We start from the raw sequence: 27,635 nt of genomic DNA, 5'->3' as shown, positions 1-27,635 counted from the left end.
AACATTGTTCAGTTCAAAATTTGATCAAGAACTGCACCCGTAAAACCATGGCACCCTGGTACCTGGTAAACTTAAATGGTCATTGGTTTGCCATTTTTTCACAAATATCTTGGGTTGATTCGATTCAGAAAGTCACCCTCTATTGAGAGGGGGTACTAGACTAAGTTTGGTCACCGTGGATTACCGGAAAATCCGGATTTCGGTGCAGAATCTTAATGCCCGATGCCAAAATGTCCCATTTCATTGTGGCGCATATATTCGCGCAACAACGCATGCATGCAGATGCGTCACCAAGTCCTAGGGCAGCACCTTGGTCAGGACGCACATAAGATTTGATGACACATCCAAGCTTAGTTCCTTTTTGGCTCGCGTTTAGTTTAAATGCAACACTGGGTGCCAGTAGAAGGGGCCTCAAAGAAGTAAGAGAAGAAAAGCCGGGAAAGTTCGGGAATAAATAATTTTACACTTAACGTGACGTGATGTGAGTTTTTTTTATATACGACAGTGTGAATATTCCCTACCCTCGAAGAACTGGTCAAGGAACATGCCGACCCTGAGGTGTTGTTTCAGGGAGCATCAGGAAGGCTTCCCACAGAACTAGTTGGCAGATACAAGTGAAAGAATGAGTATCCTTTAAAAGAATAAAGAACTCACTATTTGCTTAGATTACTCGTTTTCGACGTTTTCGACGTTTTGTCCTTTCGACGTTTTGTCCCTTTCGACGTTTTGGCATTCGACCTTTTGGCATTCGACGTTTTGTCATTCGACGTTTTGTCTTTCGACGTTTTGTCCCTAAGCCCCTCCAAAGCGCTATCTTCACCCGTTGTACGTAGTTGCTATCGTGATCTCTTGGTTATCTATGAAACAGGAAGACCAAGCAAAGATTGAACACGCTCCGTGTTCAGAGCCAGATCAGCATAAGTCGGGAATGATCCATCCGAACCAAGTATCCGTAAACTGGATGGACAGATGTCGAACGTATCCGGAGTCAACCCATCATCGTCATCCAATCCGTATATTGTCCGTTGTCGTATGCCTTCGCCAGCACGCCATAATCAGAATGTTACTGGCATCAGGCCTGATGCAACTCCAGTTGTCTGGGATAAAACGTCCTGAACTTGCATTATTGTACGACAACAGGATGAAGTGGGTACCTCTCATCAACATCGCTGTGCCTATGAACGAATTTTTACAATCAGCATTTACTAGTAGGAGTAGTTGAAGTAGATGTGGTACAGTGAAGACATACGTTGTTTTCTCAGCGACCGGAGGAAAAAGGACCTGGACAGCATCCAAAAAGCGGTCATTCTTGAGCCCAGTTGTATTGTATGACCACCATAAATGCAAATGACTGTACAAAGCCTGAACATCTTGCTAGCAAAGAAATATCACTAATAATAACAGCTGCATCCAAATGCAATGTTAAGTAATCGGCATTGATGGCATAACCCTAAAGTTGTTCACCCATCTATGTAAATCGTTGTGACCTTGATGACAACTGTTACATCTTTCTTCACATGCAAATCAAACACTATACCTTGTGTATCTTACGCATCCCATTGCATTGTTACCAACTGCCTAACGGCACATCACATTGAAATATATAACCGCAAAAAGGCAGAAAACAAAAAAAAAAAACAGCCGTACCTTTCACGGATGTCAGCTTTAGGCAAACGCCTTCTTGCGTTTTCTTTGGTAATTTGGGCTTACCCTTGAAGAGATAGAGAAATGTGCGGTTACCCGGAACGTGGTGGAGGGTCTTGACTTGACGCAAGATTAATATCACATTTATATTGTGATCGTGTTTGGCTAATAAAAAGCCCAAACAATGCCGCTCCATGAAGAAGGTAGAAGATTATGACTGTCTTTTCGTTTCTTCTCGTGCCCACGTGATGGCACGCTCATCATATTTATGGTTCGGCATATACCAGTCAGTGTGAAGCTTGATACGGAGCAGTGAGTTTAGTCATATTTTTTTTATTTAACTGCAATCACGATTGCCAAAAAATGTGAGTCATTATATGAGGCCCTTTGAGGAATGTTTGTGTTTCTGTGTCAGACTCTCAGGTTCCGATTTAGATCTTCCAAAATTTATCCTTATTATATGTTATCACCTCTAGAACTAGAACTACAATGCACTGTATAGATAATTGTTAAATAGCAAACTTTTTGAAGCGTGTTGTTTGTCGTTTTTGTTGTAGCAGTCGTAGACTAAATGGGCTCAGCCTCAAGATGTGAATGTTTGCGAAGGTCTACAACGAAACAATGAAACATATCTATACAGAACATAAGGTATTTTTCAATCTTTGCATTTCATTTGAATACCCTATGGGATTTTACCTCACGGTGCCACATAGCTATTTAATATCTGCTATTGCGTCCCTTGTGAGAAAATAGTATAGATCTTAAGGACACGGTTGCTGAAGTACAAAGATGGACACCATACAGAGGCACGTTCTCCTTCAGATGGACGCCATAATGGCCGCTTTTCATTTTACTGAAATGTTCTCGAGCACAATTTTGGAGACCAAAAAAAAAATGATCTCAAAATGCTACTCGTTGCTTGCTTATACACGGTGAACACCAAGTAGGGTGCGTGTACCAATTATGGCTTTACCTAAGAAAAGCTATTTATACAAAAATATCGAGAACCCCAACGAATGTCATCAACAAGTTAAAAGACAGTTTAGTTTCCATACTATACAGGAAAAATATAGAAACGGAGCCAGAACTATTTTTAATATTTATTACAGCGTGTGCCAATGATAGGAACCCTGTACCAGATATGGTTACATTTTTTAACTTCGGTTCCTTTTCGCACTATTTGCATTCATTCCTTATGAGGTTAGCCATAATTGGTACACTATGGCGAAAAAGGGTGCAAGGAAGTCGAAATTTTAAGGAAAATGATTTATTTCTACCATGATTTGAGGAAAATGTGAAGTTTAAATGGTTGCGACTATTTTTATGAACGTGATCTGTTGTTCACAATTTTTTTCTTGTTGATTTACATCGTTAAAGGGTGAAAATCAACTATGGTGAATAATTGGTCTTATAGCCATAATTGGTACACTTACCCTAGTTGAGATTTTTTTTGAACCAATGCGTTTGGCATGGCAAAACGTGACCTTCATCAATTCATCAGGCCGAATAGTTGTATATACCTAGTTGCAAAACCCCTGGAGTCAATGTGTCTCCAATATTGATGGTTAATTGGCTAAGGCTCTACCAGCTGTACTGTATCAGGTACACATTTTTTTTTACTAAGCCCGGTGGACGAACCGGTGGATCGGTGGATATCAGCGGGTTCTTACAACGTTGCAAGACCTGTGAAGCTTCTTCTCCACGAGCCCCTGGGTCTACCTCTACTGGGAAGTCCTGTCGGATTTCAATCCAGCGCTTGATTGTACATTTTGTCTTCGCCCTTCGAATTTCTTTTGATATCGGTTTCTGATGGTTTTGTCGATGATGCTCCAAATTCGATATCCAGTTGTGAGGCCATCAGGCCCGTGTTATGGCCGCAGACATCAGTTCATGAAATCTTGTAGCTTCTGTGTAGTCTCTGCTGACTAAACTACGGTTTGCTGGCGTACATCAGCACAGGTTTCACGTTGGGATTGTTAGTTCGAATTTTGGTGCGTTGAATAATCTGTTTGGATCTCCATATATGTATTTCGTTAAGTTGCAAAACCAGCACTAGCCTTCTTTATCCATGCTTCTATGTCAGTCTTGGAACCGCCGTCTGACGCTATCTGGCTGTCATGATAGGTCACGATATTGTAATGTCGTTTTCGGTTTGAGTCAGAGCTAACCCGAATCGCAATAACCGATCGAAAACGGATCCGGATCCGACCCCAAACGAGTCAACATGTAAACATTATGAAAATTAATCGAACTGTCAGTTCAGATCTGACTCGATTGAATAACCGAACCTTTTGACAGCAGTTTATAGGGCGGATCTAGGGCGCAACTAGGTTCGCTCTCTGAATAAACGAAAACGGCATAAGTGTTCGACTTTCTCCACTGCATGCCCTGTTACTGTAAAGTTGGAGGAATTAATAATACCTGCGTTCCAGGTCGTTGAGCTTACTCTGCATGTCAGAGCGCCGTTGGGCCAGTAGGGCAACATCACCGGTCAAATCGAAGTCGTTCAGGTGCTCCATAGTGATGGGCTACCAAAGTAGCCCACGATTCTGTGCATGGTCAATCGCCCCCACCATGATCTCGTTGATTACGATGAGGAACAGTAGCGGTGTTAGTATACATCCTTGTCTCACACCTGTGACTACCCGGATGGGATCGGACAAAGCTCTGTTATGCAGTTATGGGATGCCACGCCAGTTGTCGTACATAGCCAGATCCCCCTTTTGAGGAACTTTCACTAATACTCCCTGCCTCCAGTTGCCCAGAAAAGTCGTGGTGTCCCAGTTGTTACGGATTTGCGCGGATAGCTTGGGGTCAGCTTTGGGCATCTCTGCTGATATGTGATCGACTGCGGGAGCCCTGTTAGACTTCATGTTTCGAACAGATGGCTGTTTCGATCTCCTGCAGTAATGGTGCTTCAGAGTTGACACGATTTCTGTCAGGCCATGGGTACTTTAGATGATATTTGCACAGATTCGGATACACAGGCTCTCTCGCATATCCGGAATGCGCAGACTACGGCAAGACCGTGGAGAATGTGCTCTTTGAATGCCCACGCTTCATAGAGCAATGAAGGTCGAGTGTGAAAGAGCAATAGTGTCCACGGCCTCCCGAATCGTACTTGAACTACAAAGAGAATGGCGGGTTGACCAACAGCAGCTGAGTCGCACCTCCTCCCCATCAAAGAACTTGAGTACTTAAGGCGGTAGCTTGTGGAACGCTAACCAATAGAGAGTACTCAATGTACGGTCTCCCCTTTCTCGAAGTCATCACTAACAGGCGTACCGCGACGGTAAGGAAGAGAGAGTACGAGTTTTTAGTGGATCGATCCTGACATAACCCGAGGTAATATAACCACCTCTTGGGTATCTGATCAGCAAATTTTTCACTGGCATCCTCGGATTCAACCTTGCACAGCTCAGGTGTCATCAGATATCGTATAGGAGGCAGATATTGCCGGTTGTGGCGGCATTCTCCCATTCGTCAGTCAGGGAATCCACCCACGCTCGCTTGTCCCGTCTGCAGCAGCGTTTGACTTCCTTTTCTGAAGCCGTATACCGTTGACGGGACTCGTATATGGCTGCTCTGGATTTTGCCTGCACTATCGCGGTTTTTGCTTCTCTGCGCTCCTCAATCTTCCGCCAGATTGCATCAGTGATCCACTCTTTTCACCGAGTGCGCGGCTCATCCAGATTATTCTCGCTGATTTCGTCGTACACGTACACTACACTTCTTCGCTGCCACCTTCCGGCCACCTCGAGCTCCAAAGCCGTCAACGAACGCTCTCTTCACAGCTGGATCTTCTTGTCTGCGCGCGTTTAATCATCGTCCGAATCTTTCCTTCTACCACTGGATCCAAGCAGTGCGTAGCCGGATCTCGCCGATTAGAAGGTGATGGCCAGACGCGATGTCAGCGATGCGTTTGTTCCGGACATCATGAATGGCCTCCGAAAGCCGAGGCTCCTGTCCACGTGCGCTGTTGTAGTGCCTTTGATGTCAAGCTTGTTCAAAGGCGTTCGAAGGACTGTATTTTACTGGCGTCAACAACGACTGATCAACCGACGTCTAAGCATGCTCGTGGACGGGACACGTCAGACCTCACTATCGCCATCCTCAATGGCTGGCGTTTACCGGTACTCATGGCGTGTGGCACAACGATGGCGTAGCTTGTTGGTCACCAGTGCTGAGCTCGCCGGTCAGTTTCCAACAGTCTCCCTAGGCCATGTCGGGGCACCACGTGTCCCTGACGTTGCTAGCTATAATCACGGCACGATGGCTTCTCGTTTTCGTATAACACTTTTGGTTCTACAACGCTTCGAACTTAAACTTTCCAACCGAGTTAAGGACGTCAATTCTTTCCGATTGTTAATCAGTTTCTCACCTTTTCTTTGACCCAGTCCTTCCGGAACCATTGGCAAATAATTAGGTGTACCACATTCGTGGAGTCAGTGTCAGTCTGTGATAGATATGTATTGTTCAATTTATCACGGTCGTAACAAGGGGTGGGTCTTCATCTAAAGGCAGAGGATCCAAATTCGCAGTTGAACTGGTTTTCCTCATCTTTTACAAATTGTCTGCTTCACGTGGGTCTGGTTCATTGTTTCCGTCTTGGACAGTAGCAGCCTCGCTCAAATATCTTTCTCTTGACCGTATTGGAAATCTTGCTTAGACATCGCCAGCATAATCATGCCGAGTTGCTACCGTTTACCGCTTCGGCTGTATCAGCCTTGTCGATGCGATGACAATTTATCAATAATACAAGCTCCTACTTAGTTGTCAGTACATTTCAACTCAAAACACATCTATATGACCTGCATATCAACTTGAAACACGCGAGCTCACGTTCAGTCACGTTTCAAGGATTGATCATCCATCCGGACAGCAACACCTCTAGGGCCAAAACAGAAACGATGATGAATGACGTCAAATTCAAAGTCTTCTCCATCCATCTCAGATCTCGCATCCGTTATGATACGCGTCAATATTTCATCCTCTCTATCTACATATAGGTGGGCAATGGGCATGGGCATTCTATCGGCCGATGTGACAAAAATTAGCAATCTCTTCTTACTGATTGTCATAATTTGTGTGGATCGCAGTCGGCCATGCGTTGTGGTAGAGGTACTAACACTCGAGGCATACAAAATCGGCAATCCTAAAGTTTGCGCCAGTAGCAGTCACGCTAAAACCGGTTCACTCATTGGAGTTTCAATGTTCGCTGTACACACAAGGGTCCTATTCTAAGGCATTTTGCAAATCTGAAATGGTATTAAAGTAATTGGAACTTAGTTTTACCTCTGGATTGACTATTATGTGTCAATCCGCTTTACCGTGCCCGCACGATACCTGTATTTTATCGACGTTGTTTTGTGCATTCGCGTTAATTTTCGGCCACATGCAAATTGGTTCGAATGATATCATGTCCCCACCCCCCTTTCTAAAGCTTTCAAGCTCTGAAAAGCATGATACGAGAAATCCGCTCGGCTCTAATTTTCGTTTGGAGGGTAAAATTCGGCGGATAAACATTTCAGATCAACAAAAATGAAATGTGCGTCCGACATGTATTATTTTTTTCTCCTGAGATCTTTGTTGTGTACAACTCGTTTCGGATGCTTTTTTTTGCAAATCCAAACATGTATGCATTTGCAATTTGATACTCATTTTTGTTTAATTATGGCTACACTTGCGTCCGTTGGAGCAGAACATTTAACTTTGAACTTAAATATGTCGTGCCACTAGAAGTGGTTTGTGCACATGCGACCGATGTTTTGAATTGTTTAATCTGAAAAACTTTGGGTTTGTATATAACTTTAGAAAACGTAAATTTTTTCAGCATGGTTTCGGAAAATAATTCCTCGCGTGTGCTTCGAAGACAGTAGTCGACAACATAAATGTTTATTTTTCGGCCAGCGATGAAGTAATGAATGAATGCACGCGCATGAATTGGTGAGCTCGTTTCATAGTGACCCATACTAATTTGTTGCATTTGGATTTAAAAATAACAAAGCCCGTCACAACAAGTGTAAGTAAGACGGTGAATTTTGTGAAACGCTGTTTCTTTTCTGTGTTATATTTTGAACTTTTAAAATACTTTAATTAGTGTGGCATCGACATGATTAGTTTCCCTGTTGTAATGTCAAAATTTCAAATCATCATCATATATATAAAAGCCCAGAGTTGTCTGTCCTTCCGTCACGCTCTGAAATGTTTCATTGAAATGTTTCACAGAATGAAAGCTTCAATAACCATTGCACTGTAGCATTGAACCTGTGTTGAAATGGTGCATCATTGATTTGATGCATCGTTGCATTGTTGCGTCATTGCATAGTTGCGTCATTGCATTGTTGCGTTGCTGCATCGCTGAATTGGTGTATCGTTGCATTAGTGCATCATTGGATTGATACATCGTTGCATTGGTGCATCATTGCATTGGTGCACGTTGTATAGGTGCATCGTTGCATTGTTGCATCGTTGCATCGCTGAATTGGTCCATCGTTGCATTGGTGCATCGTTGCATTGGTGCGTTGTTGAATTTGTGCATCGTTGCGTTAACGCATCATTGCATTGGTGCACGTTGCATAGGTGCATCGTTGCATTGGTACATCGTTACATTAGTGCATCGTTGTTTTAGTGCATCGCTGCATTGGTGTATCGTTGCATTAGAGCATCATGAGATTGGTGCATCATTGCATTGGTGCACGTTGCATAGACGCATAGTTGCAGTGGTACATCGTTGCATTAGTGCATCGTTGCATTTGTGCGTCGTTGAATTGGTGCGTCGTTGCGTTAGTGCATCATTGCATTGGTGCTTCGCTGAATTGGTCCATCGTTGCATAGGTGCATCGCTGCATTCTTGCATTGGTGTATTGTATTGTTGCATCGATGCATTGTAGTATCGCTTTATTGCTGTATCGTTTCATTGATGCATCGCTGCATTTTTGCATTGCTGCATCAATCCAGTAGAAAGATCTAGAAGTTCCATTATTACATGAGCAAGAACCCTACAACAGCCATGTATTATTCAAGGTTGGATACATAATAGCATACCTTCAGGCGCTTTCCAAAGAGATGCGCCATGCTAAGTGAAATATTTCACATATGCATTAATACATAAGCATTCAAGGAAGCTTCTAGAAATTTTCTTTCCAGGAGAATCTGGGATTTTCTTCATTGGATAAAGAAAATTGCTTCTTTTAGGAACGTGGTTAGCCACGTTGGGTCTGCTAATCATATATATATATATATATATATATATATATATATATATATATATATATATATATATATATATATATATATATATATATATATATATATATATATATATATATATATATATATATATATAGATATATATATATATATATATATATATATATATATATATATATATATATATATATATATATATATATATATATATATATATATATATATATATATATACAGGGTGTTAGGTTCCTGAGTGCAAACTTTTTAAAGGGTGATAGAGGACCATAAATGGTAAAAAAAATTGTTCTACGCATATGGTCAAATCTCAACCGTTACGTAGTTATTGAATTTCCCATGTTTTTGACTCTTATTGCCTTAACTGGCAATAACTTGAAAATGGTTAAATTTATCGAAGTTTTGTTACCCTTATTAGAAAGATTATTGAATTTTCTATCAAATGGCATCTTTGAATCGATTGGTTTAGTTAAATAGCTAAGTTTTCTAGCGCAAAATAGCTAAAAATAGTGTATTTTTATTGGTTTTTGTCAATTATCTTTGAAACATGCGTAATAAATTAAAATTCTTTTTTTGGAAAAGTTGTGGCCCCTATTACAATCTACAATTCGTTCTTTGACACCAAACTTCTAGCTCTTATCATTTTCTTGCAATTTTAACTTAAATGTACGGCACAATGCGCAAAAAAGTGCTTTCCATGACAGTTGCTAATTTATAATCTGAAATGCGATGTTAAAATCGAAATTGCAAGAAAACGATAAGAGATAGAAGTTTGATGTCAAAGAACGAATTCTAGAGTGGAACAAGGACCACAACTTTTCCAAAGAAAGAATTTTAAATTATTACGCATTTTTCAAAGATAATTGACAAAAACTAATTAAAACACACAACTTTTAAGCTATTTGCTCTAGAAAACTTAGTTATTTAACTAAACCAATCGGTTCAAAGATGCCATTCGATAGAAAATTCAATAATCTTTCGAATTAGAGTAAGAAAACTTCGATAAGTTTGACCATTTTCAAGTTATAGCCAGTTAAGGCAATAAGAGTCAAAAACATGGGAAGTTCAATAACTACGTAACGGTTGAGATTTGACCATATGCGTAGAACAACTTTTTTCACCATTTATGGTCCTCTATCACCCTTTAAAAAGTTTGCACTCAGGAACCTAACACCCTGTATATATATATATATATATATATATATATATATATATACAGGGTGTTAGGTTCATGAGTGCAAACTTTTTAAAGGGTGATAGAGGACCATAAATGGTGTAAAAAATTGTTCTACGCATATGGTCAAATCTCAACCGTTACGTAGTTATTGGACTCCCCATGTTTTTGACTCTTATTACCTTAACTGGCTATAACTTTAAAATGGTTTAACTTATCGCAGTTTTTTACCCTTATTCGAAAGATTATTGAATTTTCTATCAAATGGCATCTTTGAACCGATTGGTTTAGCTAAATAACTAAGTTTTCTAGGGCAAAATAGCTAAAAATAGTGTGTTTTTATTTGTTTATGTCCATTATCTTTAAAACATGCGTAATAAATTAAAATTCTTTCTTTGGGAAAGTTGTGGCCCCTGTTCCACTCTACAATTTGTTCTTAGACGCCAAACTTCTAACTCTTATCGTTTTCTTGCAATTTTGATTTGTCCGTCGTGCGTTCGTGTGCTGTTGCTCCATGGCATGAGGACGACTACTGCTGCTGGCTTGGCTGCTGGTGATGTCATTGTATAGGGGAACAAACCCCAAAATGCCAAGATGGGGTAAAATGGCCCAACTCATAAAATCATTCCTAGATGTGATTTGACCATTACTATAGGTGAATGGTGTCAAGATATGTTTACATAAAACATTCTTCTAGAAGCTAAACTGCCATAGCCATGGAAAATCTTTCGATTTCCCAATGAAAACTATCAACTTCCGGTTTTTCGTGCTTGCAATTAAGGTTTTCCGATGATTTTATTACCAGCCAAGTGTTTCCAATCAGATTGAGACACATATGGAGGCGCATGGTTGTTAATGTCTACGCTTTTCATGTAAGGGGTCATTCAAGTATGACGACCATCGTTTAGCGGGGAGAGGGGTGACACTCCATGTATTGAGCATACGAAAATAGCGAACCAGAGGAGCAAAGGGAGTCAGAAATGCTCGAAAAATGATGGACGTAATTTTTTAACGTTTTCGTGAAGTGGCATCTTACCCCATGGCAGGTGGCCTTTTTGCACCACTTCCGTTTTACGAACCAGTTTTTGAAATCCCTATAAATCGATGAAAATGCATTAGTTTAGTGAATATTTTTGCTGAAGTATCGTGCAAATATTGTCAAGTTGCTGTTAACACTTTGAAAACCTAGTAAATGAAGCTTTTTATCATTGAAAACGATGAAAGTTTGAAAAATGGCATATTACCCCACTTTCCCCTACAGAAAACGAGCTCGCTCTTTGTCGCGTCACATCTCCGCCTGTGGAATCATTCGAGGCGGAGTTTGGATTTGCGCATACTAAGTGTGACGTGCAGTTAACTTGTTTTTCGACGGAGCGAAAGGAAAGCGCCGACGAAAGTGTATTTACAAGAGCAACCATTTAAATCCTTCGCACTCGTAGCTCTGCTGCGGTGCTGTTCAGATGGGGGGTGGGAGTCTGTGCGTGCGGTCATTTAGAGCATGCACTTATTTGATGCATTTCATTTTTTTTGTATGATGTGCAAGGATGATTCTTCTAATTTCTTGCATAACACTCCCTCTGGGACAGAGCCTGTTTCTCAGCTCAGTTGTAAAACATACAGCAATAAATTCCTTTGGAACCAATCATGGCCATCCTTGGGAAATGATACCTTTGGGGAATCTAATCAACAAGTTGGCCATTTTAGGAGAAGTTGGGGATTCTTAAGGGACATTGGGGATATTTAGGCGATATTGGGGAATCCAATCAACAAGTTGACCATTTTAGGAGATATTGGGGATTCTTAAGGGACATTGGGGATATTTAGGCGATATTGGGGAGAATAAAGGGAACTTAGGAATCATGGCCGTCCTTGGGAAATGATACCTTTGGGGAATCTAATCAACAAATTGGCCATTTTAGGAGAAGTTGGGGATTCTTAAGGGACATTGAGGATTTTTAGGCGATATTGGGGATTTTTAAGGAACATTGGGGATTTTAGGAGATATTGGGGAGGGTAAAGGGAACTTAGGAATCATGGCCGTCCTTGGGAAATGATACCTTTTGGGAATCTAATCAACAAATTGGCCATTTTAGGAGAAGTTGGGGATTCTTAAGGGACATTGGGGATTTTTAGGTGATATTGGGGATTTTTAAGGAACATTGGGGATTTTAAGGAGATATTGGGGCGGATAAAGGGAACTTATAAATGAATCATGGGGGTTGGACATTTTAGGAGAAGTTGGGGATTCTTAAGGGACATTGGGAATTTTTAGGCGATATTGGGGAATCTAATCAACAAGTTGACCATTTTAGGAGATATTGGGGATTTTTAAGGGACATTGGGGATATTTAGGCGATATTGGAGAGGGTAGAGGGAACTTAGGAATCATGGCCGTCCTTGGGAAATGATACTTTTAGGGAATCTAATCAACAAATTGTCCATTTTAGGAGAAGTTGGGGATTCTTAAGGGACATTGGGGATTTTAAGGAGATATTGGTGATTTTTAAGGAACATTGGGGATTTTTAGGAGATATTGGGGCGGGTAAAGGGAACTTAGGAATCATGGGGGTCCTTGGGATTTGATACCTTTGGGGAATCTAATCGACAAGTCGGACATTTTAGGAGAAGTTGGGGATTCTTAAGGGACATTGGGGATTTTTAGGAGATATTGGGGATTTTTAAGGAACATTGGGGATTTTTAGGAGACATTGGAAATGGAAAAAGGGAACTTAAGAATCATGGGGGTCCTTGGGATATGATACCTTTGGGGAATCTAATCAACAAGTTGGACATTTTAGGAGAAGTTGGGGATTCTTAAGGGACATTGGGGATTTTAAGGCGATATTGGGTAGGGTAAAGGGAACTTAGGAATCATGGGGGTCCTCGGGAAATGATACCTTTGGGGAATCTAATCAACAAGTTGGCCATTTTAGGAGAAGTTCGGGATTCTTAAGAAGCATTGGGGATTTTTAGGAGATATTGGGGCATTTTAAGGAATATTGAGGATTTTTAAGGAACATTGGGGATTTTTAGGAGATATTGGGGCGGGTAAAGAGAACTTTGGAATCATGGGGGTCCTTGAGAAATGATACCTTTGGGGAATCTAATCAACAAGTTGGACAGTTTAGAAGAAGTTATGGATTATTAAGGAACATTGGGGATTTTTAGGAGATATTGAGGATTTTTAAGGACTATTGGGGATTTTTAAGGCACATTGGGGATTTTTAGGAGATATTGGGGAGGGTATGGGGAACTTAGGAATCATGGGGGAACCTTTGGGGAATCTAATCAACAAGTTGGCCATTTTAGGAGAAGTTGGGGATTCTTTAGAGACATTGGGGATTTTTAGGAGATATTGGGGATTTTTAAGGAACATTGTGGATTTTTAGGAGTTATTGGGGATTTTTAAGGAACATTGGGGATTTTAAAGGAACATTGGGGAATTTTAGGAAATATTGGGAAGGGGAAAAGGGAACTTAGGAATCATGGCGGTCCTCAGGAAATGATACCTTTGGGGAATCTTATCAACAAGTTGGCCATTTTAGGAGAAGTTAGGGATTCTTAATAGACATTGGGGATTTTTCGGCGATATTGGGGAATCTAATCAACAAGTTGACCATTTTAGGATATATTGGGGATTTTTAAGGAACACTGGGGATTTTTAGAAGGTATTGGGAAGGGTAAAAGAACTTAGGAATCATGGCGGTCCTCGGGATATGATACCTTTGGGGAATCTAATCGACAAGTCGATCATTTTAGGAGAAGTTGGGGATTCTTGAGGAACATTGGGGATTTTAAGGAGATATTGGGGATTTTTAAGGAACATTGTGGATTTTTAAGGAAAATTGGGGGTTATTAGAAGATATTGGGAAGGGGAAAAGGGAACTTAAGAATCATGGGGGTCCTTGGGATATGATACCTTTGGGGAATCTAATCAACAAGTTCGACATTTTAGGAGAAGTTGGGGATTCTTAAGGGGCATTGGGGATTTTAAGGCGATATTGGGTAGGGTAAAGGGAACTTAGGAATCATGGCAGTCCACGGCAATTGATACCTTTGGGGAATCTAATCAACAAGTTGGCCATTTTAGGAGAAGTTGGGGATTCTTAAGAACCATTTGGGATTTTTAGGAGAAATTGGGGCTTTTTAAGAAACATTGGGGATTTTTAAGGAACATTGGGGAATTTTAGGAGATATTGGGTAGGGTAAAGGGAACTTAGGAATCATGGCGGTCCACGGCAATTGATACCTTTGGGGAATCTAATCAACAAGTTGGACATTTTAGGAGAAGTTGGGGAATCTTAAGGAACATTGGGAATTTTTAGGAGATATTGGGGATTTTTAAGGAACATTGGGGATTTTTAGGAGATATTGGGGAGGGTTGAGGGAACTTAGGAATCATATGGGTCCTTGGGAAATGATACCTTTGGGGAATCTAATCAACAAGTTGGACATTTTAGGAGAAGTTGGGGATTCTTAAGGAACATTGGGGATTTTTAGGAGATATTGTGGATTTTTAAGGAACATTGAGGATTTTTAAGGAACATTGGGGATTTCTAGAAGATATTGGGGATTTTAAGGGAACATTGGGGATTTTTAGGAGAAATTGGAGATTTTTAGGAAACTTTGGGGATTTGCAGGAGATATTGGAGATTTTTTATGACGTTGGGGAATTTTAGAAGATATTGGGAACTTTTCAAGGAGCGTTGGGAATTGTAGGAGATATTATGGAGGGTAATCGGAACTTAGGGGTCCTTGGGAAATGATACCTTTGGGATTCGTTAAATTTAGTTGGACCTCTTAGGAGAAGTTGGGGATTCTTCAAGAACATTGGAAATTTGAGGAGATATTGGGGTTTTTATAAGGAATGTTGGGGCTTTTTAGAAGATATAGGGGATTTTTTAAGGAATTTTGGGGCTTTTGAGAAGGTATTGGAGATTTTTCAAGGAAAGATTGGGATTTAAGGAAATATTGAGGAGGGTAAGGGGAACTTAGGAATTATGGGGGTCTGCATGGGAAAGGATTCCTTTGGGGAACCTAAGCAACAAGTTGAACATTTTAGCAGAAGTAGGGGATTTTTTAGGAAACATTGGTAATTTTTAGGAGATATTGGAGAGGGTAAAGAAAATATAGGAATCATGGAGGTCTTCTTAGGAAAAAATGCCTTTGGGAAATCTATCGAATAAGTTGGACGTTTTAGGAGAAGTTGAGGATTCTCAAGGATCATTGAGAATTTTTAGGAGATATTGGGATTTTTTTATGGAACGTTCGGGATTTTTAGGAAATATTGGGGAGGATATAGGGAACTTAGGAATAATGGGCGTCCTTGGGAAATGATACCCTTGGGGAATCTAAACAACAAGTTGGACATTTTAGAAGAAGTTAGGGATTCTTAAGGAGAAATTAGGGATTTTTAAAGGAACGTTTGAGATAATTTTCCAAGGAATCCCATGATTCTTAAGTTCCCTTTACCCTCCGCAATATCTCCTAAAAATTCCCAACGATTTTTAAAAATCCTCAATGTCTTCTAAAAATCCCCAATGTTTCTTTAAAATCCCCAATATTCCTTAAGAATCCCCAACTTCTTTTAAAATGTCCAACTTGTCGATTAGATTCCCCAAAGGTAACATTTCCCAAGGACTCCCATGATTCCTAAGTACCCATGACCCTCCCCAATATCTCCTAAAATCCCTAATGTTCCTTAAGAATCCCCAACTACTCCTAAAATGTCCCTTTACCCTACCCAATATCTCCTCAAAATCCCCAATGTACCTTAAAAATCAAGGAACAAAAATCACCAATATCTCCTAAAAATCCCCAATGTTCCTTAAAAATTCTCAATATCTCCTAAAAATTCCCAATAATCCTTAAGAATCCCCAACTTCTCCTAACATGTCCTTTTACCCTACCCAATATCTCCTCAAAATCCACAATGTTCCTTAAAAATCAAGGAACAAAAATCCCCAATATCTTCTAAAAATGTCCAACTTGTTGATTAGATTTCCCATAGGTATAATCTCCCAAGAACCCCCGTGATTCCTAAGTTCTCTTTGTCTTCCCCAATATCTCCTAAAAATTCTTAATGATCCTTAAAAATCCCCAATATCTCCTAAAAATTCTCAATGTTTCTTAAGAATCCCCAACTTCTCCTAAAATGTCCAACTTGTTGATTAGATTCCCCAAAGGTATTATTTCCCAAGGACCCCCATGATTCTTAAGTTCCCTTTACCCTCCCCAATATCGCCTAAAATCCCCAATATCTCCTTAAATGGCCAACATGTTGATTAGATTCCCCAAAGGTATCATTTCTCAAGGACCCTCATGATTCCTAAGTTCCCTTTACCCGCCCCAATATCTCCTAAAAATCCCCAATGTTCCTTAAAAAACCCCAATATCTCCTAAAAATCCCCAATGTACCTTGAGAATCCCCAATGTTCCTTAAAAATCCCCAATATCTCCTTAAAATCCCCAATGTTCCTTAATAATCCCGAACTTCTTCTGAAATGTCCAACTTGTTGATTAGATTTCCCATAGGTATAATCTCCCAAGAACCCCCGTGATTCCTAAGTTCTCTTTGTCTTCCCCAATATCTCCTAAAAATTCTTAATGATCCTTAAAAATCCCCAATATCTCCTAAAAATTCTCAATGTTTCTTAAGAATCCCCAACTTCTCCTAAAATGTCCAACTTGTTGATTAGATTCCCCAAAGGTATTATTTCCCAAGGACCCCCATGATTCTTAAGTTCCCTTTACCCTCCCCAATATCGCCTAAAATCCCCAATATCTCCTTAAATGGCCAACATGTTGATTAGATTCCCCAAAGGTATCATTTCTCAAGGACCCTCATGATTCCTAAGTTCCCTTTACCCGCCCCAATATCTCCTAAAAATCCCCAATGTTCCTTAAAAAACCCCAATATCTCCTAAAAATCCCCAATGTACCTTGAGAATCCCCAATGTTCCTTAAAAATCCCCAATATCTCCTTAAAATCCCCAATGTTCCTTAATAATCCCGAACTTCTTCTGAAATGTCCAACTTGTTGATTAGCTTCCCCAATATCGCCTAAAAATTCCCAATGTCCCTTAAGAATCCCCAACTTCTCCTAAAATGGCCAATTTGTTGATTAGATTCCCCAAAGGTATCAAATCCCAAGGAACCCCATGATTCCTAAGTTCCCTTTTCCCCTTCCCAATATCTCCTAAAAATCCCCAATGTTCCTTAAGAATCCCCAACTTCTCCTAAAATGTCCGACTTGTCGATAAGATTCCCCAAAGGTATCATTTCCCAAGGACGGCCATGATTCCTAAGTTCCCTTTACCCTCCCCAATATCTCCTTAAAATCCCCAATGTTCCTTAAAAATCCCCAATATCTCCTTAAAATCCCCAATGTCCCTTAAGAATCCCCAACTTCTCCTAAAATGGCCAACTTGTTGATTAGATTCCCCAAAGGTATCAAATCCCAAGGAACCCCATGATTCCTAAGTTCCCTTTTCCCCTTCCCAATATCTCCTAAAATTCCCCAATGTTCTTTTAGAATCTCCAATGTTCCTTAAAAATCCCCAATATCTCCTAAAATTCCCCAATGTTTCTCAAAAATCTCCAATGTTCCTTAAAAATCCCCAATATCTCCTAAAAATCCCCAATGTTCTTAAGGACAAGGTATTTGGAGTACATTGCTCGAAATTTCTAGAGCACCGTTTTTTAGAACCGTTGAACGGATTTGGATTAAAATGCATCACGCTGTTGACAACCACTGAACAATTAGCGTGATGCATTTTCATCCAAATCCGTTCAACGGTTGTAAAAAACGGTGCTCTTGAAATTTTGAGCAATGTACTCCAAATACCTTGTCCTTAAGAATCCCGAGCTTCTCCTAAAATGTCCGACTTGTCGATAAGATTCCCCAAAGGTATCATTTCCCAAGAACGGCCATGATTCTTAAGTTCTCTTTACCCGCCCCAATATCTCCTGAAATTCCCCAATGTTCCTTAAAAATCCCCAATGTTCCTTAAAAAGCCCCAATATCTCCTAAAATTCCCCAATGTTTCTTAAAATCCCAATATCTCCTTAAAATCCCAAATGTTCCTTAAAAACCCCCAATATTGCCTTAAAATCCCCAATGTCCCTTAAGAATCCCCAACTTCTCCTAAAATGGCCAACTTGTTGATTAGATTCCCCAAAGGTATCACTTCCCAAGGACCCCCATGATTCTTAAGTTCCCTTTTCCCTTCCCAATATCTCCTAAAAAATCCCAATGTCCCTTGAGAATCCCCAATGTTCCTTACAAATCCCCAATATCTCCTAAAAATCCAATATGTTCCTTAAGAATCCCCAACTTCTCCAAAAATGTCCGACTTGTTGATTAGATTCCCCAAAAGTATCATATCCCAAGGACCCCCATGATTCCTAAGTTCTCTTTACCCACCCCAATATCTCCTTAAAATCCCCAATGTTCCATAAGAATCCCCAACTTCTCCTAAAATGTCCGACTTGTCGATTAGATTCCCCAAAGGTATCATTTCCCAAGGACGGCCATGATTCCTAAGTTCCCTTTACCCTCCCCAATATCGTCTAAATATCCCCAATGTCCCTTACAAGTCCCCAATATCTCCTAAAATGGTCAACTTGTTGATTAGATTCCGCAATATCGCCTAAAAATTCCCAATGTCCCTTAAGAATCCCCAACTTCTCCTAAAATGTCCAACCCCCATGATTCCTAAGTTCCCTTTACCCTCCCCAATATCTCCTTAAAATCCCCAATGTTCCTTAAAAATCCCCAATATCGCCTAAAAATCCCCAATGTCCCTTAAGAATCCCCAACTTCTCCTAAAATGGACAATTTGTTGATTAGATTCCCCAAAGGTATGATTTCCCAAGGACGGCCATGATTCCTAAGTTCCCTCTACCTTCCCCAATATCGCCTAAATATCCCCAATGTCCCTTAAAAATCCCCAATATCTCCTAAAATGGTCAACTTGTTGATTAGATTCCCCAATATCGCCTAAAAATTCCCAATGTTCCTTAAGAATCCCCAACTTCTCCTAAAATGTCCAACTCCCATGATTCCTAAGTTCCCTTTATCCGCCCCAATATCTCCTTAAAATCCCCAATGTTCCTTAAAAATCCCCAATATCGCCTAAAAATCCCCAATGTCCCTTAAGAATCCCCAACTTCTCCTAAAATGTCCAATTTGTTGATTAGATTCCCCAAAGGTATCATTTCCCAAGGACGGCCATGATTCCTAAGTTCCCTTTACCCTCCCCAATATCTTCTTAAAATCCCCAATGTTCCTTAAAAATCCCCAATATCGCCTAAAAATCCCCAATGTCCCTTAAGAATCCCCAACTTCTCCTAAAATGGACAATTTGTTGATTAGATTCCCCAAAGGTATCATTTCCCAAGGACGGCCATGATTCCTAAGTTCCCTCTACCCTCCCCAATATCGCCTAAATATCCCAAATATCTCCTAAAATGGTCAACTTGTTGATTAGATTCCCCAATATCGCCTAAAAATTCCCAATGCCCTTAAGAATCCCCAACTTCTCCTAAAATGTCCAACCCCCATGATTCCTAAGTTCCCTTAATCCGCCCCAATATCTCCTTAAAATTCCCAATGTTCCTTAAAAATCCCCAATATCGCCTAAAAATTCCCAATGTCCCTTAAGAATCCCCAACTTCTCCTAAAATGTCCAACCCCCATGATTCCTAAGTTCCCTTTATCCGCCCCAATATCTCCTTAAAATCCCCAATGTTCCTTAAAAATCCCCAATATCGCCTAAAAATCCCCAATGTCCCTTAAGAATCCACAACTTCTCCTAAAATGTCCAACTTGTCGATTAGATTCCCCAAAGGTATCATTTCCCGAGGACCGCCATGATTCCTAAGTTCCCTTTACCCTACCCAATATCGCCTTAAAATCCCCAATGTCCCTTAAGAATCCCCAACTTCTCCTAAAATGGCCAATTTGTTGATTAGATTCCCCAAAGGTATCATTTCCCAAGGACGGCCATGATTCCTAAGTTCCCTCTACCCTCCCCAATATCGCCTAAATATCCCCAATGTCCCTTAAGAATCCCCAATATCTCCTAAAATGGTCAACTTGGTGATTGGATTCCCCAATATCGCCTAAATATCCCCAATGTCCCTTAAGAATCCCCAACTTCTCCTAAAATGGCCAATTTGTTGATTAGATTCTCCAAAGGTATCATTTCCCAAGGACGGCCATGATTCCTAAGTTCCCTTTACCCTCCCCAATATCTCCTAAAATCCCCAATGCTCTTAAAAATCCCCAATATCGCCTAAAAATCCCCAATGTCCCTTAAGAATCCCCAACTTCTCCTAAAATGGCCAATTTGTTGATTAGATTCCCCAAAGGTATCATTTCTCAAGGACCCCCATGATTCCAAAGTTCTCTTTACCCGCCCCAATATCTCCTAAAAATCCCCAATGTTCCTTAAAAATCCTCAATATTCCTTAAAATGCCCCAATATCTCCTAAAAATCCCCAATGCTTCTTAAGAATCCCGAACTTCTCCTAAAATGGCCAACTTGTTGATTAGATTCCCCAAAGGTATCATTTCCCGAGGACCGCCATGATTCCTAAGTTCCCTTTACCCTACCCAATATCGCCTTAAAATCCCCAATGTCCCTTAAGAATCCCCAACTTCTCCTAAAATGTCCAACTTGTTGATTAGATTCCCCAAAGGTATCATATCCCAAGGACTCCCATGATTCTTAAGTTCCCTTTTTCCCTTCCCAAAGTCTCCTAAAAATCCCCAATGTTCCTTAAAAATCTCCGATATCTCCTAAAAATCCCCAATGTCCCTTAAGAATCCCCAACTTCTCCTAAAATGTCCGACATGTCGATTAGATTCCCCAAAGGTATCATTTCCCGAGGACCGCCATGATTCCTAAGTTCCCTCTACCCTCCCCAATATCGCCTAAATATCCCCAATGTCCCTTAAGAATCCCCAATATCTCCTAAAATGGTCAACTTGTTGATTGGATTCCCCAATATCGCCTAAATATCCCCAATGTCCCTTAAGAATCCCCAACTTCTCCTAAAATGGCCAATTTGTTGATTAGATTCCCCAAAGGTATCATTTCCCAAGGACGGCCATGATTCCTAAGTTCCCTTTATTCTCCCCAATATCGCCTAAATATCCCCAATGTCCCTTAAGAATCCCCAATATCTCCTAAAATGGTCAACTTGTTGATTGGATTCCCCAATATCGCCTAAATATCCCCAATGTCTCTTAAGAATCCCCAACTTCTCCTAAAATGGCCAACTTGTTGATTGGATTCCCCAATATCGCCTAAATATCCCCAATGTCTCTTAAGAATCCCCAACTTCTCCTAAAATGGCCAATTTGTTGATTAGATTCCCAAAAGGTATCATTTCCCAAGGACGGCCATGATTCCTAAGTTCCCTTTACCCTCCCCAATATCTCCTAAAATCCCCAATGTTCCTCAAAAATCCCCAATATCGCCTAAAAATCCTCAATGTCCCTTAAGAATCCCCAACTTCTCCTAAAATGGCCAATTTGTTGATTAGATTCCCCAAAGGTATCATTTCCCAAGGACGGCCATGATTCCTAAGTTCCCTTTATTCTCCCCAATATCGCCTAAATATCCCCAATGTCCCTTAAGAATCCCCAATATCTCCTAAAATGGTCAACTTGTTGATTGGATTCCCCAATATCGCCTAAATATCCCCAATGTCCCTTAAGAATCCCCAACTTCTCCTAAAATGGCCAACTTGTTGATTAGATTCCCCAAAGGTATCATTTCCCAAGGATGGCCATGATTGGTTCCAAAGGAATTTATTGCTGTATGTTTTACAACTGAGCTGAGAAACAGGCTCTGTCCCAGAGGGAGTGTTATGCAAGAAATTAGAAGAATCATCCTTGCACATCATACAAAAAAAATGAAATGCATCAAATAAGTGCATGCTCTAAATGACCGCACGCACAGACTCCCACCCCCCATCTGAACAGCACCGCAGCAGAGCTACGAGTGCGAAGGATTTAAATGGTTGCTCTTGTAAATACACTTTCGTCGGCGCTTTCCTTTCGCTCCGTCGAAAAACAAGTTAACTGCACGTCACACTTAGTATGCGCAAATCCAAACTCCGCCTCGAATGATTCCACAGGCGGAGATGTGACGCGACAAAGAGCGAGCTCGTTTTCTGTATACAATGACATCACCAGCAGCCAAGCCAGCAGCAGTAGTCGTCCTCATGCCATGGAGCAACAGCACACGAACGCACGACGGATAGGGTGATGACCATTGTTTTGGCATGAAGTTAATGCAATTTGGAACGTTATTTTCAAAAACATTTTTTGGCTTAACTACAAAAGATAGAGTTTTGGTGTCAAAGAAACATTTTTAGGGAACAAGTTCGTGCATGTTTTGTAGAAGAACTTTTTTAACAAAAGCTTTATTTTCATATTTAAATCATCAAAAATGTCCGAAAAAGAGTCGATTTTTTCGACCAATTTTGCATTATTTTTCAATTTAAGGCCTTTTAAACTATTTTTACAAAGTTTACGTCCAAGAGACTAAGAAAGTAGAAGTAATTAGCTTTCAATTCGTGCGCTGAGAAAGTTTGTACGATTGATAGTTTAGTAGATATAGGACTTCAAAGATAATCAAAAATTAAAAACTTAAAATGTGATTAACTCACATAGCAGTGATTTCCGACCCTATGTTCCATGGGAACTTTTTCATCTCTCATCAAGACCTATCAGCCCTGAAAATATCCAAAACCCGGAACCAAACACCCTGTATATATATATATACTAGCAGACCCAACGTGGCTAGCCACGTCGATCCTTTTGACAACTGTCTTTCTTTTCAAGGAGGTCCTAGAAACTTCTGGAAGAAAAATTTTTAGAAGCTTTCTTAAAATCTATTGTATGAATATGTGAAACATTTCATACAGTATTAGTCATCTTGTTCAGAAGCGCCTAAAATATATTCTAGAAATAAAAAACGCCAGAAAGTATACTTCCAAGTACACACCTTTGACTTGTGAATGCCTGTTATAGGGTTCTAATGCCTGGAATGGAGAGAAATTTCTAGAAGCTTCGAAGATTTTAATACATGTCAGCCACCGTAAATAAATGTTAGGGCCGCTAAAGCAGAAACAGTAAACTCGAGGGTTCTCGAAAATTGAGGGAGTTCAATACTCAGAACTTTCAGAAAAATGTAGAAGTTTGCTATTGATATTTTGATACATATTAATGAAATATTTCGAAGCGTTACGGACAGACAGACAGTCAAGGCTGGGATTTTATATATATTCGAAACAAAAAGTTTACGAATATTTAATTTATTATGGAAAGTTTTGAAATACGCCTGTCCTTCCTTCGAAATATGTCCAAGAATATATTCTTTTCCTTTTTTAGTTCCGGAAAATTTCTTCCAATAATGCAAAAAAAGCAGATTGATTCCTTCAAAGAATATTCTAGGATGTTCCAGAAACTTATTTTTCTTCTTGGTAAAGTTTTTTTTTGTATTCCAAGCCGAGAATTTTCATTATGTTGTATAAATAGTTTCCGAGTCAGAAATGGACTCATCAGAAGAGCGCCAAAAGGTATACTGTCATGTATTCAGAAATGAAAAACGCCAAAAAGTTTACTTCCAAGTACACACCTTTAACTTTTACAGGATTCTAATCCCTGAAATGGTAAGAAACTTCTAGAAGCTTCTCAGGAACTGCGAATTTTTCATTTAATTTCAGTCACCGTGAATTATTGTTTGGATCGCATACAGCCGAGCAGTAAACTCGCGGGTATTTAGCAAAATTATTCCAGGAGAACTTCCAGAGACTTCCAGAAAGTTCTTCTTTTTTTCTGAAACTTTCAGTAATTTTCCATAAAATTAACTGAGAAGCATGCTTTATTCCAATTGGGACGTTATGCCAAGAAGAAGATGTTTCATAATATTGCATCTGCTTTCTGGAGCGCCCAGAAACTTCTAGAAGGTCTCGAATATTTAAGAAATTCAATACTCCAGAAAATTACAGAACCTTCTTCTTCTTTTCTTCTGGAGCTTTGAGTAACTTCCAGAAAGTTCTTGAAATTTCCAGAATATTGATGATCCAGATCATTCCAAAAAGTTCTTCTTATTATTTCTGAAGTGATACAACTATGGTGAAACATTTCGATGAAACATTTCAAAGCGTGACGGAAGGACAGACAACTCTGGGCTTTTATATATATGATATATATATATATATATATATATATATATATATATATATATATATATATATATATATATATATATATATATATATATATATATATATATATATATATATATATATATATATATATATATATAGAATCCCACAGTTGTCTGTCCTTCCGTCACGCTTTGAAATGTTTCACAGAATGAAAGCTACAATAATCATTGCACTATAGCATTGTACCTATGTTGACTTGGTGCATCCTTGCATTGGTGCCTCATTGCATTGGTGCGTCGTTGCATAGCTGCATCGTTGCATAGGTGCATCGTTGCATATGTACATCGTTGGATTGGTGCAACATTGCATTGATGCATCATTACATTGGTGCATCACTGTATTCGTGCATCGTTGCATTGGTGCATATTTGAATTAGTACATCGTTGCATTGGTGCATCGCTGCATTAGTGCGCATCATAGCATTGGTGCATCATTGCATAGGTACATCTACATTGATGCATCGTTGCATTGGTCGTACATCAATGCATCGTAGGATTTTCAAAGCATTGTTTTGTTAAATCAATTCAGCAGTTTCTAGAATTTTCTTTCCATTCTATGGATCAGAACCCTACAACAGTAATTTACAGTCAAAAGGTGGATGCTTGGAAGTATACCTTCTGGCGCTTTTCGATGAGATGCCCAATACTGTGAAATATTTCACATAAGCATTGATGTAATGGCTTTCGTGGAATCTTTTAAAAAGTTTCCTTCTAGAAGATTCTGTGAATAAAAATTATAGATAATACAAGTATTATCTTTCCATTGTTCCGTCGTACATTGGTGCATTGTTGTATTTTTGCATTGGTGTATCGTATTGCTGCATCGTTGCATTGTTTCATCATTTCGTGATGCATCGCTGCATTTTTGCATTGGTGCATCTTTGCATTGCTGCATCAACCCCGTAGAAAGATATAGAAGTTTCTTTCATTCTATGAAATAGAACCCTACAACAGTAATACAAGCCAATATTGGATATGTTATAGTATACCTTCTGGCGCTTTCCAAAGTGCACCATGCTGAGTGAAATATTTCATATATGCACAAGAAAGCTTCTAGAAATTTCCTTCTAGGAGATTCTAGGATTTTCTTCATTGTATAAAAACTACTTTTGTTAGGAACGTGGCTAGCCACGTTGGGTCTGCTAGTTTCTAGAATATTCTTCCATTCAATGGACAAGACCCCTACAATAGTCATTTACAATCAAAAGGTGGATACATGATAGTATACCTTCTGGCGCTTCGACTCAATGCTGAGCGAAATGTTTCGCATATTTATTGATACAATGGCTTCTGAGGAAACTTCTGGAAGATGTTATTCCAGAAGTTTCAAAAATCTCCCTAATGGATGGAATGTATGAAATAAATCGCGGAGTTGTCTGTATGTCCTCCCGTCTCGGTTAGCTAAATTTCACTGAAATATTTCACGTAACGTGCAATGGTGGGGAGGGCATTGTATGATTTAGGGAAAGGAGAATAAGGAGAAGAAATAGTAAAGAAAGAACCGGGTGGAAGTTCGATTACAAAAACCGTTCCAGAACTTTCCACGAGTGTTTGAGATTTTTCTGTTTCGGCGTAATCGAAGAAACTCCATTTCTTCAAGAAGGTATCTATTTCAATTATGAAAAAAAAAACTTGAACCTTCCTGGGCAATAAGGAAAAAGCAGAATATGACAAATAAATTTCTAGCACATTCTAGGCATGCTTGTACCTCATTAGGGTATCAAGATATACGTGTTTGAATTTTTCAGACACAAGGCGCCACCTAGCGGACAAATCACGAATGAAAGAATCAACTATCAGACAGTTCTGAGCTTGCTGAAGAACTTTGCCGAAGACAGCATTATTCTATCTTATCAGGTTTCTGTGATATGAGGGTTTGAACATTTTTGACACTGGCGCTGCCTAGCGGCCGAGTCGCGAACCAAAGTCGCCCTTGCTAGTTAGTTCTTAACCTGCAGAACAAATTCGCCGAAGACACTACACTTCTACCTCATCGGGATCTGGAGATATGCGTTGCGCAAAGTATGTGGCCAATTTTGGTACCCCAAGACAATCCGGAATAACTCCGGAACCATGTGGACCAGGCACCCATGTCCCCGGCATCATAAACAAAAAGAGTTTTTCGGGAAGTTGTGGAAATTTCATTAAAATCCAGCGAAAAATAAAAAAGGTATGACCATTTTTGTTCTTTTTCGAAGGTGGAAAATGTACGTTGGCTGGATGAAGTAATTCAGAAGTAAACAAACGTTTTACCGAAAAAGACAGTAACAGTTTTGGCGCGAACATTTATATTTTGACAGATCAGATTTTTTTCCCATTACTGAGTTTTCGGTACCAACAGAAAATTACTGAGTTTTCTCTGCTGTTCAAAAACCCAGTAAAATTTTACCGAGTTCGGTAATGAAACCTGAGTGTGTGGGGCAGGTTTATGTGGGCTGACCAGATCGAAAATGATCTGGGAACTGTGGGATATATCGGATATACCCAAGGTTGGAAGGAAGCGTGCAACTGCAAATTTAGTTAAAAAAGACAATGTAGTCTCTCAGATGTTACACCAAATAGATGAATATAAATTAATGAATGGGCGCCACAGAAGCCCCATGTGGCACAGGAGTGAAAATGTTTTACGACCGAATAATCACAACGGGGAGTCACGTTGTCACAACATTGAATAAATATTTACAGCGACGCGACGCATGTCGTAGCATCTATGGTGGCAATTTCCTTTTGTATATTTTTTGCTATGTTTTCTCTTCTATCCAAAACTGCGTGCGTGAGAGAGCAGATTCGAGACAGATTTCCTCGGTTTGGCATTTTATTGCTTTGAATTGTCTAATTTGTTTGTAAGCGGATGGACATCAACATGAAGGCGTGACCTCTGTCTGTTAATTTAAATGCATGATTATAATTTTGACAAATTATCTCGGGTAATTTGCTGAATTTTAAATGCTTCTTATGTTTTTGCATGTCACATTACTGAACCAAACAGAGAAACAGAAGTAGCTGAACAACAGTTTCTTCAGCTGAAGTTTACTTAGGAGCTGTTTGTTCAACGCTTGTACAGCCGAAATGTGTGATGGGTTAGTTTTATTTGTATATTTAAGCCTATTCTTATTATGACCCATGCTTAAGCAGCCAAACGAGAGTGCGTTTCTCGTGCAGTAGAGTCGTGTCATTTTTAATTTGAACAGTTCCAATTCATGTATATTTATGACCATCTGTGTTTAACCCATCTGCACCTGCATCGTTAAACTAATTTAATTTGTAGTCAATTTTGAATTCTTCACAATCTAGTCTAGTCTAGTCTAGTCTAGTCTACACTTACACAGCCATCTTTTAGA

At 39.7% G+C, this 27,635-nt stretch overlaps 1 protein-coding gene across 1 annotated transcript in view; it reads left to right on the top strand.

The window, feature by feature from the left end:
- Positions 1-27,635, top strand: part of LOC109431490 (zinc transporter ZIP1) — a 98,861-nt gene that overhangs the window by 70,569 nt on the left and 657 nt on the right. The gene's annotated exons all lie outside the window — the stretch shown is intronic.

Source organism: Aedes albopictus, chromosome 1 (genome assembly GCF_035046485.1).
Source record: "Aedes albopictus strain Foshan chromosome 1, AalbF5, whole genome shotgun sequence".
Classification (NCBI taxonomy): domain Eukaryota; kingdom Metazoa; phylum Arthropoda; class Insecta; order Diptera; family Culicidae; genus Aedes; species Aedes albopictus.
The sequence above is the reverse complement of the archived record's forward strand: the minus strand, read 5'-3'. Positions and strand labels throughout refer to the sequence as shown.